This window comes from Sarcophilus harrisii, chromosome 4, assembly GCF_902635505.1.
Source record: "Sarcophilus harrisii chromosome 4, mSarHar1.11, whole genome shotgun sequence".
Lineage (NCBI taxonomy): Eukaryota > Metazoa > Chordata > Mammalia > Dasyuromorphia > Dasyuridae > Sarcophilus > Sarcophilus harrisii.
The window spans coordinates 134,783,451-134,800,002 of record NC_045429.1 but is presented as its reverse complement, the minus strand read 5'-3'; the positions used below and the strand labels follow the sequence as shown (position 1 = coordinate 134,800,002).

Sequence of the window (16,552 nt, the reverse complement as noted above, 5' to 3'; positions counted from 1 at the left end):
AATTCAAATCAAGGTCTTTTGAAGATAAATTTGAAAAAAAAAAAAAAAAAAAGACAAATTTGTTTCCCAGGCATCACCAAAAACCAAGCCATTTGTGGAAAATCTATCATGAAGAAAAAATCTGCTGGGCCTGTCTAATGCACAATACATTTAGGAAAGGACATTTAATTAGGGAGAAAAAAACAAAACAAAACAAAAAAAACCAAACCTTGGTCTAGTTAGTTGAGTCTGTCTTGGGTCCACTCCAAACTTTGCTCAAACCCACTCACCCCATGCTGATGCCAGAAGACACCAAAGATATCTGAAGCATTTCCTTCTGAAGTAGTAAGGATGAGCAAAAAGAATATGAAGAAAGACAAGAATAGAGGAAAGCAATTTTCTTTTTTTTTTTTCAGAGGCAATTGGGGATAAGTGACTTGCCCCACAGCTAGTTAGTGTTAAGTGTGTGAGATCAAATTTGAACTCAGGTCCTCTTGACTTTAGGGCGGGAGCTCTATCCACTGCACCACGAAGAAAGCAGTTTCCAAGGACATTGCTGAGAAAAGAAGAAAGGAAATATGTGCAACTGATTTTATTACAACCACTTTCAGGTACAATTTTTTTTAAATTATGAAAAAAAATCTTTAAAAGAAAATGTGGGATTAAATAGGTCACGTGGATAGGAACAAGCAGTCCATTAACAAACTAAAATTCTATTTTATGATTAAACTGACCACTGTAACCCTGGAAAATTCTTTCTCCATTGCTACCTCAAGTTTCCAAGTCTGTTAAACAGAAGCAATACCAGTGCTGTAGAGATTATTATTGCTTATACATTCTGTTTCCAGGACTGATGAGCTTGTACTGTGACCATCTAAATAAAAATTATTATTGACATACAGATAGGAGATAGTAAAGAAGATGCAAGACAGGGAATCTCATTTGGATATTACTGATTATCTTGTTTTCATTGTAGGGAAAGAAGTTGAATTGCCAAGCATACAAGCCAAAAATTGATTTAGCAGCTGCACAGCCAGCTAAATCCATGTTTTCTACCCAATCTAGAAGAGACTTGGTCTAAAATCAGGAGGTCAGTATGCCTTAGGGGAATAGAGAGAGTTCCAGTGATGGAAACAATACAGGTTTGAACTGACTATTTAATAGTGGTCCATAACCAGTCCTCCTTTCACCCAAGTGAAGCTTCTGTTGTCATTTCTTGAAGGCTCCCACAGGAAAGGTCACTCAGGATTTACCTGTATAAAATGTATTCTTCTTACAGCTGAAATTCAAGTGGGTTCCCAATTGATGACTGTCCTGCTTTTGGTTGGGACAGAGGACAAGGGGGAGCATGTTACAACAATAAGGCTGATTTTTCAGGGCATAGCAAACTATTGTTTCTGTTGTTAACATGGCATGAACACAATGGCAAATAAAAGAATTTCTGGTTAGTCTAAGGGTCAATCCAAAAAGGTTGTAAAGGGAGGGTCAGCTTTCCTTTAAGAATCAAGAAAGGTATCACTGCACTTCTCTAACTAGAAAGGGAGATACAAACATGCTGAAACTGTCAGTTAATACGTAAGAGTTCCAATTACCAAAATTTCAGATATATTCAAGTGAAAATAAAACACTTAGCCATTCTCCCTTTTGAAACAAAGAAAAAAAGTGGAATTCTAAAAGAAAGAGCATTAAAAGAATATTTACTGCCATTGTGTTCTTATTTAGTTTACATATATTAATATATTATCTCTCTTCTGTAATTGGAGAGGTAGTCAACTATGAGAAAAGAGTATTGTATATGCAGGAGTCACAGTAGATGTATTGGTTTATTGAACGGCCCTTTTTCATTATTCTTTGTTCTTTCTGACAAAGGAAGTTTTGCTGGATTTTGAAGTATATTGGAATTATTGTGATGTAAAAAATAAAGGATATCAGTACAACTTTTAAAAACATGTAGTTCTTGTCCCTTCTGGCTGAAAACACTTATATCAACTCAGTGCCATGATTGACATATGTTAGGTGATTAATGTATGTCTCTTGAATTTACTTGAATCCATAGGAATGGAAGAGGACCCAATCAGGAATCCCAGCTCTGAATCCTAGCCCTAATATTTACTATCTGTGTGACCTTCAGGAAATTACTCCTCACCGTCACCACCAGTTAAGTTTCCTCATCAGAAAAATGAGGGGATTAGACTAAATTAACCATAAAATATTTTCTAGCTTTCAATTGTGTCACCTTATTTTCTAAAGAGTTTTGAAATAAAGGTCTTTGGGAGATGAGAGGGAGAAATTACATGATATTTGTATTGCCTTCCTCCCAATACAATGATTGTGCCTTCTCTGATTCTGAGTCCTCCCGAGAAGTCTTACTCTAATGCCATGGCACAAAAATAATTATGGGCTCCCAAATGGCTATATTCGCAATACCAAAGTTCCAATATTCTCAGCAATTCAACAAATTCAATAGATACATATTGAGCTCTTACTGTACTTTGTGCTGGGGAATACAAAGAAAAAAAAAATGAAATAGCCCCTTATACTGAAAATATAAGGAAGGGAAGATTTTTCTCAGAATCAAATAAAGATATTCTGCAAGCTGACCACAAAATACAACACAGTGAAAACTAAGCACATTCTCACAAAGAACATCTTCCAAATTTGAGTATTTTTCCATAACTGGAATTCTTTCCTTTCTCATCTCTGCCTCTGGCTTCCTACATATCCCAGCTAAAATCCCATCTTCCACCAGAAATATTTCCCAGTCCTCCTTAATCTAAAAATGAGCTATTTGTAAAGCATTAACTTAAGTCCTGGCAAGTTGTTAGTTTTTGTCCTTCATTTTCAAGAGGACCAGTGACGTCACAGGTGATGGCTTGTCTTGCAGAAAATTGGACTTAAGGAAGGCAGAGCTACACAAAGTCATCAGCCTTACTCTTTCCCCCAGAATCATCACAATCTAGTAATAAGACAAAAGTCAGGACGACTGGCGATGGCCTAGGATGAAGCAGATGACCTTGGAGACTTTAGTGTCTGGCCAGCTTTCATTGCACTCATTTCACTGGGAGACTGTACATGCTGTACCTTCTAGGAACTAGAGGTGAGAATTGGATGACATTAAAGGTTCATGAGCTAAAAAGGGCTCAAAACCCTCATTCCAGGGATGCTAATACTCCTGAACATCCCATTTATCCCTGGTAAGTAGTAGGTGATACATAAATGTTGATTCCCTTCCCCCTTCCTTAATTTAATGCCTTTCTCTGTGACTATCCTAGATATAGCTAAGTGTATATCTTGTTTGTACATAGTTGTTTGCAAATGGTCTCTCCTATTACACTTGAAGACAGGGACTGGGTTTTTTGTTTTTGTTTTTGCCTTTCTTTGCATCATCCTGGCTTAGCACAGAATCTGACACAGTAGGCACTTAATAAATGCATTTTGTTGGCTGACTGACATTTCATACAACACTTGATCATCTTGGTTTGTAGTGTAGATTAATATGTGGGTTTTATATAACAAGATATATAAAGTATAATAAGACATAGGTAATATTAATATATGGATTTCTAAATCAACATGTGCCTCTCAGTGCTCTAGGTCAGTGGAGTCAAACTCAAACGAAAATGGTTCCCAAAAGAGACATATTGACTTAGAAAAGCACAGGTTAACATTATGTATGACGTACCATATTTTTGTTTATCTTGTTAAACATTTCTTAATTACATTTTAATCTGGTTCAGAGTATGATACTTGGGTTCTAGGCAACTCTCAAAAAATTAAGTTGGAGATTGCATTCGTGCTGTCCTGCCTTCGTGAAGGAAATTTGCTCACTTGGGATTACAGGTCCAGGTCCTTCATTCTGATAGTAAAATCAGAGAAGAACCAACTAGATAATTCAAGTAGATGATGATAATTAAGCATTCATTGTTCTCAGGCTATAAAAACAAAAATGAAAGTCCCTGACCTCAAGAAGCTTGTGTTCTATCAAGGAAAACAACATGTACATAAGTTAGTCTATACAGAATTTATTGTCCAAGCTAAATTTATTGTCCAAATGAGTACATAGTGTTGAGGGAACATATCCATGAGTCATTAGTACATAAATCTTGGAAAGGTACCACAATTAACTGAACAGAATTAAATAGGAAGGAAAAGGTAATCATATATGAGAAATTGTCCAAGACCTGAAATGAGTCTAAATGTCATCTTCAAACTATATTCCATCTCTTTAACACCAGTATTCACCTGGGCATACTGTATTGTGGTGAATAATGAAATACTGCAATAATAAAAATAACTTGCATGGGGCCCAAAGAGAAATGAAAAGATAGATGACAATAATAAGTAGTCTACCAAATGTTGTCAGTGCTTATAGAAGGACTATAAAGGATATTATCAAAATCTTATGCATATGACAAAGACAAGACAAGTAATAATAGCAAAGTTTAACTATTGCACCTCAAGTATATTATTCTGGTATCCCAGAAATAATTAAAAAATTAGAAGGCACATTAAGTAGATCATCCAAATTTATGCATACAGACAAGAATCATACAGTATGGGAAAATATAAGGAGAAAGGGAATAAAGATTTGTTAAGCAACTACTGTGTACCTAGGTTTTTCAAATAAGATCATCACAACAATCCTGAAAGGTAAATACTGTTTTTATCCATTCTTATTTTACAGCTGAGAAAACTGAAGCAAACAGTAGTTTAGTAACTTGGCCAAGTCACACAGTTAAGTATCTGAACTCACATTTTTCCAACTCCATGACAGAATTCTGTCCACTAAACTGAGCCACCAAGCTACACCTAAACAGTAATAAAGTGTAACTGTCTTGTTAGCTGCATCATTGGAGAGAAGTCTTAACGCCAATAAATTAACAGTATTTCAAGTATGCAATTGAATCTGGGACATATTTTTTACTCTTGGTTATAGATTATTTTCTATTTTTATTTGGTTCTCTAGTTCTCAAGCTATTCTTAACTCATCAGTTAAACTGTGAGTTACTCAGGAGCAAAGATCATATCTTCTACTTCTTTTGTATCTACAAGGAGTGACTATTAAGCAGACATCAAACACATGAAATAGTTGTTGACTTCCCTTGATTTAATATGACAGAAGTATGTACACAGGAGAGTGACCAAGTTATAGAGAGAAGTTAAAAACATGCCATCTGAGAATCATTTGAATACATAATTAAAAGTATTTTACCTGGAGAAGAGAAGATATGAGGTAGAAAAACATAATTGCTATCATTAGTAATTTGAAGGCTTATAAAAAGGAATAGAAATTTATTTTTCACAGTCCCAAGTATGGTTTTTTATAACAGTTGTCATCTTCAAGTGATATTGAGACCTGTGTCTCAAAATATATTTTGCTGCTATTGCCTTCTTTCTCTTTGCTTAGTTAAATATCTTGTTAAGCATTCCTTAAATTGGTTTCTACCATTACTACATCTCTCTGCTTTATGAGATGATACTGCTTATAATTATCCAACATACTATTTAAGATTTTACAGATGAATTTTTTTGTTTTACATAGCAATCAACAGTCTTCTATCTCTATCATGTTATTCATTTATTTGTTAAACATGGCACTTTATGTCCTTTTATAATCTTTTTATTATGGCAGTTAATTTACATTTTTAACCTTCCAGATGAATTTATTATAGTGGGTATCAATATCATTTCTGTTGTCCATTTCCCATTTTTAATTTTTGGTCATTTGGTTCAGATTGTATGTTATATTTTTTTCATTATTATTCTCTGTGTATATACTAGTTATGATCTTAGGTCTGATGAGTTGATGGTCTAACTGTATAATTTCAACATTAATAAAATCTTTTCCTGTCTATTAAAATATCTATTTCATGCTGTATAGTGCCATTTGGTGCTCACAATGTTAGAACTTACTTTTTTAAAAAACAAAATATTCAAGAGATAAAATAGTAAGGCTTCTGTGCAATCTTTAGCCTCTCTCATCTTTCTTCTCATATATTGCCTTTCCTAATTATATTTTCCCACCTTTGCATTAAGGTCACTAAATATTAAAGTATAGATTAAGTTTATTTGGAAGTTCTAAATTCTTTGTTGAGTTTCTCTACTTCGTTCTTAGCGACTGATGTTGGTACATAAGCTATAACTATCTCTTTAGTAGCCTTTTTGCAAATATTTATCATTATAACCAAATATCCCATGAAAAAATATTTTGTGTTCCTTAGGGGCATGTGGGAAACCTCACTCTGCCAATTCCTTTCTTTGCTTCAATAAGGATAAACTGTGAGGCATTCTTCCATTTAGTGGCAATTTCCTTATTTCTTACATCTAAATTTATAGTTAGACTCTCAAGATTCTCCAAGAATATGTCTATTCATTAATCATTGAACAACATAGTCACATACAGAATATAAATAGTCAAGTTAATGTTTATTGATAGTCTAAAAAGCTTATTATTCCACTTTATCTTTTACTGACTCCCCAAGTCAGGTAGAATATTCCTTCATGACCCACACCATTTCTCCTTTTGCCCTCACCTACAATTTTGCTAGTTTATGACAGATTAATCATGTATTATTTTGTGCTGTAGATCTGTGGATTTTTGTGTGTCTCATATCATTCTATTTCACAGGAGACTCTGCTAGAACAGAGACTATCTTATCTAAATTTTGTATCTCACCAAGTGCCCTGAAAAGTACTATGCACACAGATGCTTATAAATGTCTGTTGAATTGGTTTGAATTAAATTAAATTGGACAAGGACAAATTTTAGCTCATTAAAAAAAAATACATCCTGACAATTAGAGTTTGGAAAAAGAGAATAGTATGCCTCAAGAGGAAGTGAGTTCCCCATCAATTGAAAGTATTCTAAGAGAAAGTGGAAGATCACTTTTGAGGAATGTTGAAAAAAGAAATCAGGAGTTATTCAATAAATTGAATTAGATGATCTTGGGGCAATCTTCCAGGGAACGTAACCAATTAAATAAAGGACTAAGCATTTTCTCTGATTTGCATTCCCTCTCAAATTTCATCATTTTTCTCCATAGTCTAAGATATCAAGAACCCAAACAAGGTAATAACTCAAAGAATTAAATACAAGACCTAACTCCTCACAATTCATTTAATAAGCACCCCTTCCTTCCCCATCCCCTTATCCCCACGAGCTATCATGCTATGGCAATAGGACTGTACAAGGCAACCTAAAGACTTCTCAACTTAACCCTGCCCCATCTTCTAGTTTCCTCAGAGATTCAAACACTTCTCAGGCTGTGACAATAATGGGTTGTTAGTTGTGAGATGAATGTGGCAGCACTGTGTTTGTACAACAACAGAGCAAAGTAAGAAAATGGTGGAACAGAGGAAACTGGAGCAGTATTCTTGTGGGTCTGTGTAGCACCCCATAAACCTGAAGGAAAGAGTCCAGGATCCACTCAGGATCAGTCTCTACTCCTGGAAGTTACTTGGGGGAAAGACCAAAGCTGTTCACCTGAATTGCCCAGGATGAAGAGGCTGACACAGCTTTGAGTTCTAACCCCCAAAGAAATCACCCTCAAAGGGGAAGGAGCCAGAAAGTGAGCAATAAGAAAATATAAGGAAGAAACTCTGACATTACAAAGGTCTGAGGAAGAAGCTGATAAAACAATAGGGAAGATATCAATAATAGGAAGGAAAATAGTCTCTAGCTAAGGTAAAAGAGTTCAGGGCTTTATGGATAAATATTGCAATCAAAGAAAATGAATCAAACCTAACAAGAAACAGAAACAGAAGCCCCTGTGGATTCCCAAGAGAAAATGAAATCACATCAGATTGTTTCTAAATGGCTTAAGAGAGAAATAATAATTGTGAAAGTTGTATTTATGACTTGCATTGCAGAAATAATTGGTAGAATAGAAAAACTGGAATCCACAGAGCCAAGCCTTACCAAAGAAACAAAAGAGACAATAATTGATAATAAAAAAATGAAAATGCCCCAAAGTAACAGACAATTTGAAGGAAAAGAAGCAAAAAATAATAATGTAAAAAGGAAACATGATCTTTATACCATCAAAACAAATTGATCCCCCAGTCAAGATATACAGAGACAGCTTAATGATTCTATGTCCCTTAGAACAACATGGCAGAGTATTACAATGGAAGGAAATAATACAAGAATCATACAAGAGATAGAGAGCATTATGAAATGTAAAATAGATCATTTTAATTATAATAAATTAAAAACTTTTGTACCAACAAAACTAATGCAACCAAGATTTTTTTTTAAGAGAAGAAAGCTGGGAAACAATCTTTACAGCAAATATCTCTTATAAAAGCTTTATTTCTAAAATATAGAGAGAGAACTGAGTCAAATTTATAAGAATACAATCCATTCACCAGTTGATAAATGGTCAAAGGACATGAACAGCCAATTTTCAGATTTCTTCAGATGAAATCAAAGATATCTATTTATAGACATGTGAAAAAGTTCTCTAAATCACTTTTGATTAGAGAAATACAAATTAAAGCAGTACTTCACACCTATCAGATTGACTAATGTAACAAAAAAAAAAAAGAGAGAAATAAATATTGGAGAGGATGTGAGGAAAGTGGGACACTAATGCATTGTTGGTGAAGTGTGTACTGATTCAAAAATTCTGGAGAGCATTTGGACTGGGACCCACGGGGAACCAAACTGTGCATATATTCTTTAATCCAGCAATTCTACTACTGGGTCTGTATACCAAAAAGATCACATTTTTTAAAAAGGGGAATGGGACCTATATGTACAGAAATATTTATATCAGTTCTTCTGGACATTGAGGGGATGCCCATCAATTGGGGAATGGCCAAACAGCTGTGGTGTATGAAGAGAATGGAATACTATATTGTACAATCACAAATGATGAGTAGGCTGATCTCAGAAGATACAGAAGATCTGCTTCAGAGGCCATCAGTTCATTTTCTGGATATGGATAGTATTTTCCTTTATAAGTTTTTTGAACTTGTCTTGGATCACTGTGTTGCGGAAAAGATCTGAGTCATTTCATAGGTGATCTTAATGCAATGTTACTAATACTGTGTATAATGTTTTCCTGCTTTTATTTATTTCACTTTTCATCAGTTCATAAAAGTCTTTCCCAGTTTTTGTATTGTTCTATAAGGAATGATGAACAGGCTTATTTCAGAAAAGCCTGGAAAGACTTTAATGAATTAATATAAGTTCAAAAGACTCAATGAAGAAAAATACTATACATATCCAGAAAAATGAACTGATGGATTTTACATGCAAATGAAAGCATATTTTTTTACTTACTTTATTATTTTTAATGGTTTTTTTTGTTTTTTGATGTGTTTATTTTTTCATAACTGTGACTAATATGGAAATGTTTTACATAATAATACATGTAAAGCCTATATCAAATTGTCTATTATTTTCAGAAGGAATAGTATAGAGAGAGGCAGAAAAATAAGGAATTCAAAGTCTTACAAAAATGAATTTTTAAATTGTCTTGACATGTAATGGGGAGGGGAAAAAAACAATTTTATTGAAGGAGTAGTGGACTTGCCATTTACTGGAAGAGTAGTGAACTATGGATGTATACTGTGGCATACATTATCTGCCAGCATTTAGCACAATACCTGTACATAGTACACACTGACTAAGGAAGAAAGAAATCATACAAGAAACTATCCAGAACTTCTAAACACAGAAAACAAAATGTCAACCAAAAGAATCCAGTTTGTCTAAGAAAAAAATATACATATATATATATATATATATATATATATATATATATATATATATACACACCACAAAATTAAAGACTCATAGTGGTCAAAATAATAATTTCATTGACAAGATATTCTACAAGTGACCTGGAGAAAGACCTTCAAATATAAAAGAAAGGAAATTTGAATAACACAAAATTATTCTTCATCCACTAGTAATTACTGGAGGGAATGAAGTAATCTATTCCAAAGAGCAAAGGAACTTAAGATGTAACCCAAAGTAACCTTTAATGAAAAAGATGGACATTCATAAAAAGAGGTATTCAAAACATTCTTAGGAAGAAAATGAGAACTGGAAAAATTACTTGTTTTTTTTAATAATAAATAAACAATAATTAAATAAATAAAAATAAAAGAATAAATAAAACAGAAATAAAAGAATAAACAAATACAGCATCCAAAAACAAAAACAACAAAATAATAATAGAGAGCTCATTAGATGATTTTTTTCCCCTAAATGCAACCAAGATGATCATGATGAAAGCAGAAGTCAAATAGAAGTGATGCTAGAGAAACAAGCCAGCAAAATAATGAATTAAACCTTATAAAATTCTGAATACAGTAAAATCAAATTGGGTAGAATGGAAGGGTGTGTAAAGGAAGAGGGAAAAAGAAGACAGAGAGGAATGTATGATGTAGCCTAATCAACACAATAACAATAAAGTCTCTCAGGAAGAAGAAAGTGTAAAAGAGACTGGTTAAGGAGGCAAAAAGAGGAATTGAGGGGAAAGAAAAGAAAGTCTTGTTTCAATTGTGAGAAGGGAGACCACTGAAGAGTGCTCATATAGGTTAAGAGAGATTCTATAAAAGAAGATGAGGATCTTAAAAGGGATGTGACCTGCAGATATTTGTGCCTAAAGAGATGACTCATGTTGCCTCAGGAGAAGGGGAGTCAGAGGTCCTGGAGGCAAATGAAACCCAGAAAAGAGGATGAATCTATGGAAGATATCTCAAGATCAATGTGGAAAATGACTATAGGGAAAGCAAAGATTAGTAATGAAATGCACAATAGCGACATAGGAAAATTCCCACCACAGAATAAAATCCAACACAAAATGGTATTTCTGAGTGAAGCAGGTAGATGGATTCATCTTCCTAAATTCAAACCAGACTTCAAGCACTTACTAGCTATGTAATTCTGGGCAAGTCACTTAAACTTGTTTGCCTCGATTTCCTCATAGATCCTATGAGGAAGGAAATGTCAAATCACTCCAATAAATTTGCTAGAAAAAACAAAAACAAAAAACCCCAAATTCAGTCACAAAGAGTCAGACAGGACTGGAATACTTGAACTACAAAAAAAAAAAAAAAAAAAACACTAAAGAAAAAGGAGGCTAAGGAATAAGATCTTCAAGGTGATAACAGAATTTACAAGAGAAAAGCCAAAACAGGTACCTTAAGAACTCTAATTCGATGAGAAATACAGAAACTAAAAAAGGGACTAAACATGTATAAGTGCTATGAATCAAAGAATAAAAATCTAGAATAGATGACAATGGAAGATAAATAATAAAAAGAATGAGGGAGAGATAATCTTTAAAGTATATTTGAATTCTAAAATCATGATCCCAAATTTGAACCAAAGCCAATGGTGAGTGATAACTAAGTCTGATTGACTTTTTGAGGTAAATCAGACTTGTTTGTACTATTTAATTTGAATTGGCAAATTCTATTGTATCCTACTAGGTTTCAGTTAGACTTAATTAATATCTGGCTTCATCATTAACCTCTAAGGATAACATTCTAGAGAGAAATTACCACATTATCCCACAAAGACTCTTTCATTGTACAGAGACAGAAATACTGGTCTGAATGACATTTCTTATGTTTTTATAATCAACTAATTATTAATGTTAAGCTCTTTCTTGGATGCTACAAAAAGTAAGGCAAAGACATGCTCCCTAAACCAGAAAAGCTTAAAATCTAAAGTAGGAAAGATTCAAATAGGCAAATTCCATTATTTTTTTTATTAGTTCCCTAAACTGTTCTAGCTCTCTACCACGTGTCTGATAGCTTATGCTCTGTGTGTTCCCCTCCAGGCTTGACAGGCATGCACTGCTTAGTATTACTATATCTTTTGACACCTCCTGTTCTTGGATGCATAATGATAGTACATTTTATGAATTATGTGGCACACTTTGCCATACTCAGAGAATAGCAAATACACATGTACAATTTAAACTTCCTATTTCCCGACTATATAGCTCGATTTTAAGTAGCTTTGCAAGATGAGCCAAGCCATCATGAAGGCTGTGGAAAAGTTGATGGGGTAGCAAGCCTCTGTTAAGTGACATTTTCTTTCTTGTCTGTTCTTTTCACAAAATACTACTGTCTTTTCCCTTATCTAGTAAACTGACACTGTGTGATTACTATAATACTAATAAAGTGCTAATAATAATGGCTTACATTTGTATCGTACTAATTATTTGGGACGAAGAATGGGAACACTCCTCTCTTGTCCAGAGCTCAGCAGAGTATCAGGCATGAGTAATAGCAGGCAGAATGGTAGTTCATGACAGGCATGAGCAGGCTGCAACACATTTATGAATAATTGAAGATTTGCACAAAAAAAGAAACATAAAGGATGCCATAAGAGAGACCGCTGGAAAAGAGGATGGGCTAGTCATTTAGCAAGAGCAAAAGATAACCAGAGTAGTAGCCCATGTGCTCTACTGAGATTCATGCAATTTCAAGAAAACACTCCCTTCCCACACACATACATAAATTTGGGTGGGCTCCTTGAAGGATTTATGAAAGGACACTGACAAGACTCATTCAGGACACACAGGATTGGATGGATTTTGAACTATTATCATTTGGAGGAAATATTTAGATTCATATTATTATATGTCCCTCTATAGAAGTCAGTGGTTCTCAAACTTTTGTTTTCAGTCTCTTTATCCTATTAAAAATAATTGAGAATCTCTCCAAAGTGTTTTTGTTTATCTGGATTATATTTATAGATATTTACCATATTGGATATAAAAACTATTTTTGAATTTGTAGACCCTCTAAAAGGATTTCAGAGACCACCAGGATTCTCTAGACCATACTTTGAGAACCACTGCTCTAAGTATTAGAATGGATCTCTGAGGTGGGATTCTTCCAATTATTCAGGGGTCTGTTACCTGAAGTAGTTAGAATCCTCTCTCTAGATATGGCTGACTTCCAGCTGTTTCTACTTCCATCCCCAGACGGAGGTCTTGCTATTTATGATCACTCCAAATAGAATGTTAGGTCTTTAAGGGCAGAGACTGTTTTGGTAGGAATTTTTGTTTGCTATTTATCTCACTAAATAGAATGTTAGGTTTTGAGGGCAGGGATTGTCTCTGGAGGGCTTTTTTGGTTTATTTTTGGTTCAAGGTGTGTGTTTATACCCAGTGTTCAACACAATTTTTTGTACATTGTAAATGCTTAATAAATGATTTTATTCCACGCACACACAATAACCCCTTGAAACAGGCACATCTGATACTTCATCCCAACTTTGCAAAAGATGGAATTATGTATACTCCATATTCTAGGGACAACAAAAGTGCTATTGGATCAGCCACCCACTCTCCTAATTGGAACATGATAGTCCTTCCATTTTCCTCTCTGCTTCTTTGTCTTCACTCTAGAGAAAAGGCAATAGAACTATGATTTCACTGGTTTGGGGAATTCTCAGGTGAGAAAATGCCCTCTATCAATGCAGGTCAGCATCTTCCCTACAATACAGGGGTCTTAGAGCATTGCTCAGTCACGTGGTTGGTCAGTATGTTTCAGAAGACTTAACCCAAGCCTTCCTGTCTTTGAAGTGAACTCTCTATTTAAATGTAGCTGCTTCTCTTCACTCTGGTAACAGAAATTGAGATTCAAAAAACATTTGTGATTTGCCCAAAGTTATACAGAACCAGAGTGGAGTTCAGCATTAAGATTCTTAAACCAGATTTCCCCCCTCCCACTCTATCTACCCTCACATTCATTCTATACAATTACAGAAGAACCTCAGAATTCTGGGTAGATAAATTCTGGAGAAGAAATAATTTTCTGGAAATTAAGGATTTATCCCTTTGTTCACCAAAACTTCTTTTTTAAATTTAAAAGCTATATGCCACTTTAAGGTTTGCAAAGTCCTTTACATACATTATCTCATTTTATCCCCATAATAACCCCAAAAGGGAGGGGCTGTTATTTCCACTGAAGAACCTAAAATTTAACAGATTAAGTCATTATCCAGAGTCACAGAGCTTAATTTGAATTCAGATCCACCTTGACTCCAAGTCCAGCATATTATCTATTATGACAACTAAGCAGCTTCCTCACATTATGCAGTTTGGATAGACATCTGTTATATGCTTCTATGAGCAAACATTTAACTAACTTTTTCTGTATGGCTTGGACTCATTATTATGAACAACAATTATCATATTATGCTGTAATGAGGCAATTCCATTCTAGTCCATCAAGGAGTCATGAGGTCTTTGTCCTTAAACCAAATGACCCCTCAGACTGTTTGAGTTGAGATCCTTAAGTCTGCTTTTGAAAGTTTTTCAGGATCCTCTCATGATTAAGTTGTCAGATATCACTTTTTGCTATTGCCTTCCTAAAGCAAGCAATTTTTTTTTACACTCCTAATTTACTGCTTTTACGATAATCAGCTGTAGAATGGGAAACCAGATAGAACTGTTAGCATTCTATCTAGCTCATTATAGTTTTGTTACAAGCTTGTTAGAATTTTTATCAGAGTCAGTAGCTCATTCTTTGTAGCTTACTATGTGCAAAGTACTATTTTCCTATAAAGTAAGTGTAGTCCATGTGTCAAAGCCACTTAGAGCGCAAAGGTCTTGGGTTAACAATTATATAGACCAGAGATGTCAAATGTAACTGCATATGCTACAGAACTCCAGAGTACAATGAACTAGATTAAAATATAATTGGGAAATTTTAACAAAATAAATAAAGACACAACTCAACAAATAATTTTAACTTGTGGTTTTGTAAGTCAATACAGCATTTCTATTTGAGTTTAACACTACTGATAGACTATAAGTACCTAAGGCACTATTTTATGAGGAAAGTCATTAGCCTTTTAACATGTGGACTTTATAAAATCCAATTATAATATTTATTTTGGGTTGCTCTGAGGCCCAAATAAAATAATCTATGTAAAGCAATATGTAAGCTTTAAGGCGTTATATAAATGTCTATTACTATTATTACTACTCAAAGGCCTTCAGAATTATTTCCTGTTTGTTGGCTATGTTCTGATGAGTAAAGATTGCTAAATAGAGGAGATCTGAATAAGTAAAATATCTTTTAATTTTTGCTAAGAGGTAATTAATGAAAAATTGAGGATTTTTTTTCTTTTCATGAGATAATTCATCTCTCTGATTATGTAATAGCCTAAAACAGTGATATCAAACTCACATGAAATCCCAGACTACTATATCATACATAAGAAACTACTATACTATACTACAGACATTATACTGACTTAAATATCATGTATATTCTATTCTATTTTTATTTATTTATTAAATATTTCCAAATTATATTTTAATCTATTTATTTATTTATTGAATATTTCCCAATTAAAATTTTTTAAATTTTTAATTAATTATTTTTTTATTATAACTTTTTATTTACAAGTTATATGCTTGGGTAATTTTACAGCATTAACAATTGCCAAACCTTTTGTTCCAATTTTTCCCCTCCTTCCACCCATCCCCTCCCACAAATGGCAGGTTGACCAAAACTCCCAATTAAAACTTAATGTGGTTCAAGATAGTACCCAGTAGTGTTGCCTGTACCATGTTTAACATCACTAGCCTAAGACACACCAAAGTACTGCTTTAGTCAGAAGTATGCCGATAAAGTTTAATGATTAGTTCTATAGGAGGAAAAATACACTTTTTAAGTTTAAACTGCATTATTAACTAATCATATCTATCACTTTTTTAAATCTAGATAATAAACAAAATCATAAATCAAGCCCTGGTTTGTAGACTTTGGGGGATTTCATACTGAAAAAAAATTTAACAATTGGCAAAAGCACATCCCTGACTCTACCTCCTAGCTTTTCACTTCCCTTGTTTGTTCTCCTCCTAGAATGTAAGCCCCTTGAGAATAGGAACTGTCTTGTTTTCTGGGTTGTTTTTTTTAATCTCCCAGTGCCTAGTATTGACTGGCACATGGTAAGCTCTTAATAAATATTATATTTATCTTTCTTGTCTTTCTGTCATCAATCTTTCTCATCTTATTTATTCATCTGTCACATAGTTTAACTCTATCATCTATCCATCTATGATCTACTCCATATATGTATCATCTATCTTACCTCTACCATTTATCTAATCATCTTTATGTTTCTATCTTATCTCTATCATCTATTCATCATCTATCTATATGATCTATCTTAACTCTGTGTCATCTATCTATTTCTATCATTAATCCATCTATCATCTATCTTCTCTATCGCTCTATCATATAACTATCTTTTTAAAGCTGGAAGGGACTTGAGAAGCCATTGTGTTCAGTTCCCTTATTTTATAACAATTAAGGAAAATTGAGGAAAAGTACAATACCTTGCTCAAAGTGACACAGATAGGAGCAGAGCTAGGATTTGAAGCCAGACCCTTTTATGCCGTTACCTAGAATTTTTTCTACTGCACCTAGCTGTCACAAAGCAAAACTAGAATTTTTCCTACTGCTCCTGGCTGTCACAAAGCAAAAACAGTTATGCTTCACTGTATGAAGAATGAGGTTACAATTCATAGCTTTGTAATAGTGTATCATAATAATATTTATTCTTTTTTATTCATTCCTCTCC

The 16,552-nt window shown here is 33.8% G+C and overlaps 1 long non-coding RNA gene across 1 annotated transcript; it reads left to right on the top strand.

Moving 5' to 3' along the window:
• The first annotated feature begins 463 nt into the window (after nucleotides 1-463).
• Nucleotides 464-2,732, top strand: LOC116419130. The gene is made up of 3 exons (XR_004229397.1): nucleotides 464-590; nucleotides 956-1,069; nucleotides 2,036-2,732. It is a non-coding gene; the product is annotated as an uncharacterized LOC116419130 (long non-coding RNA).
• The last annotated feature ends 13,820 nt before the right edge of the window (nucleotides 2,733-16,552 follow it).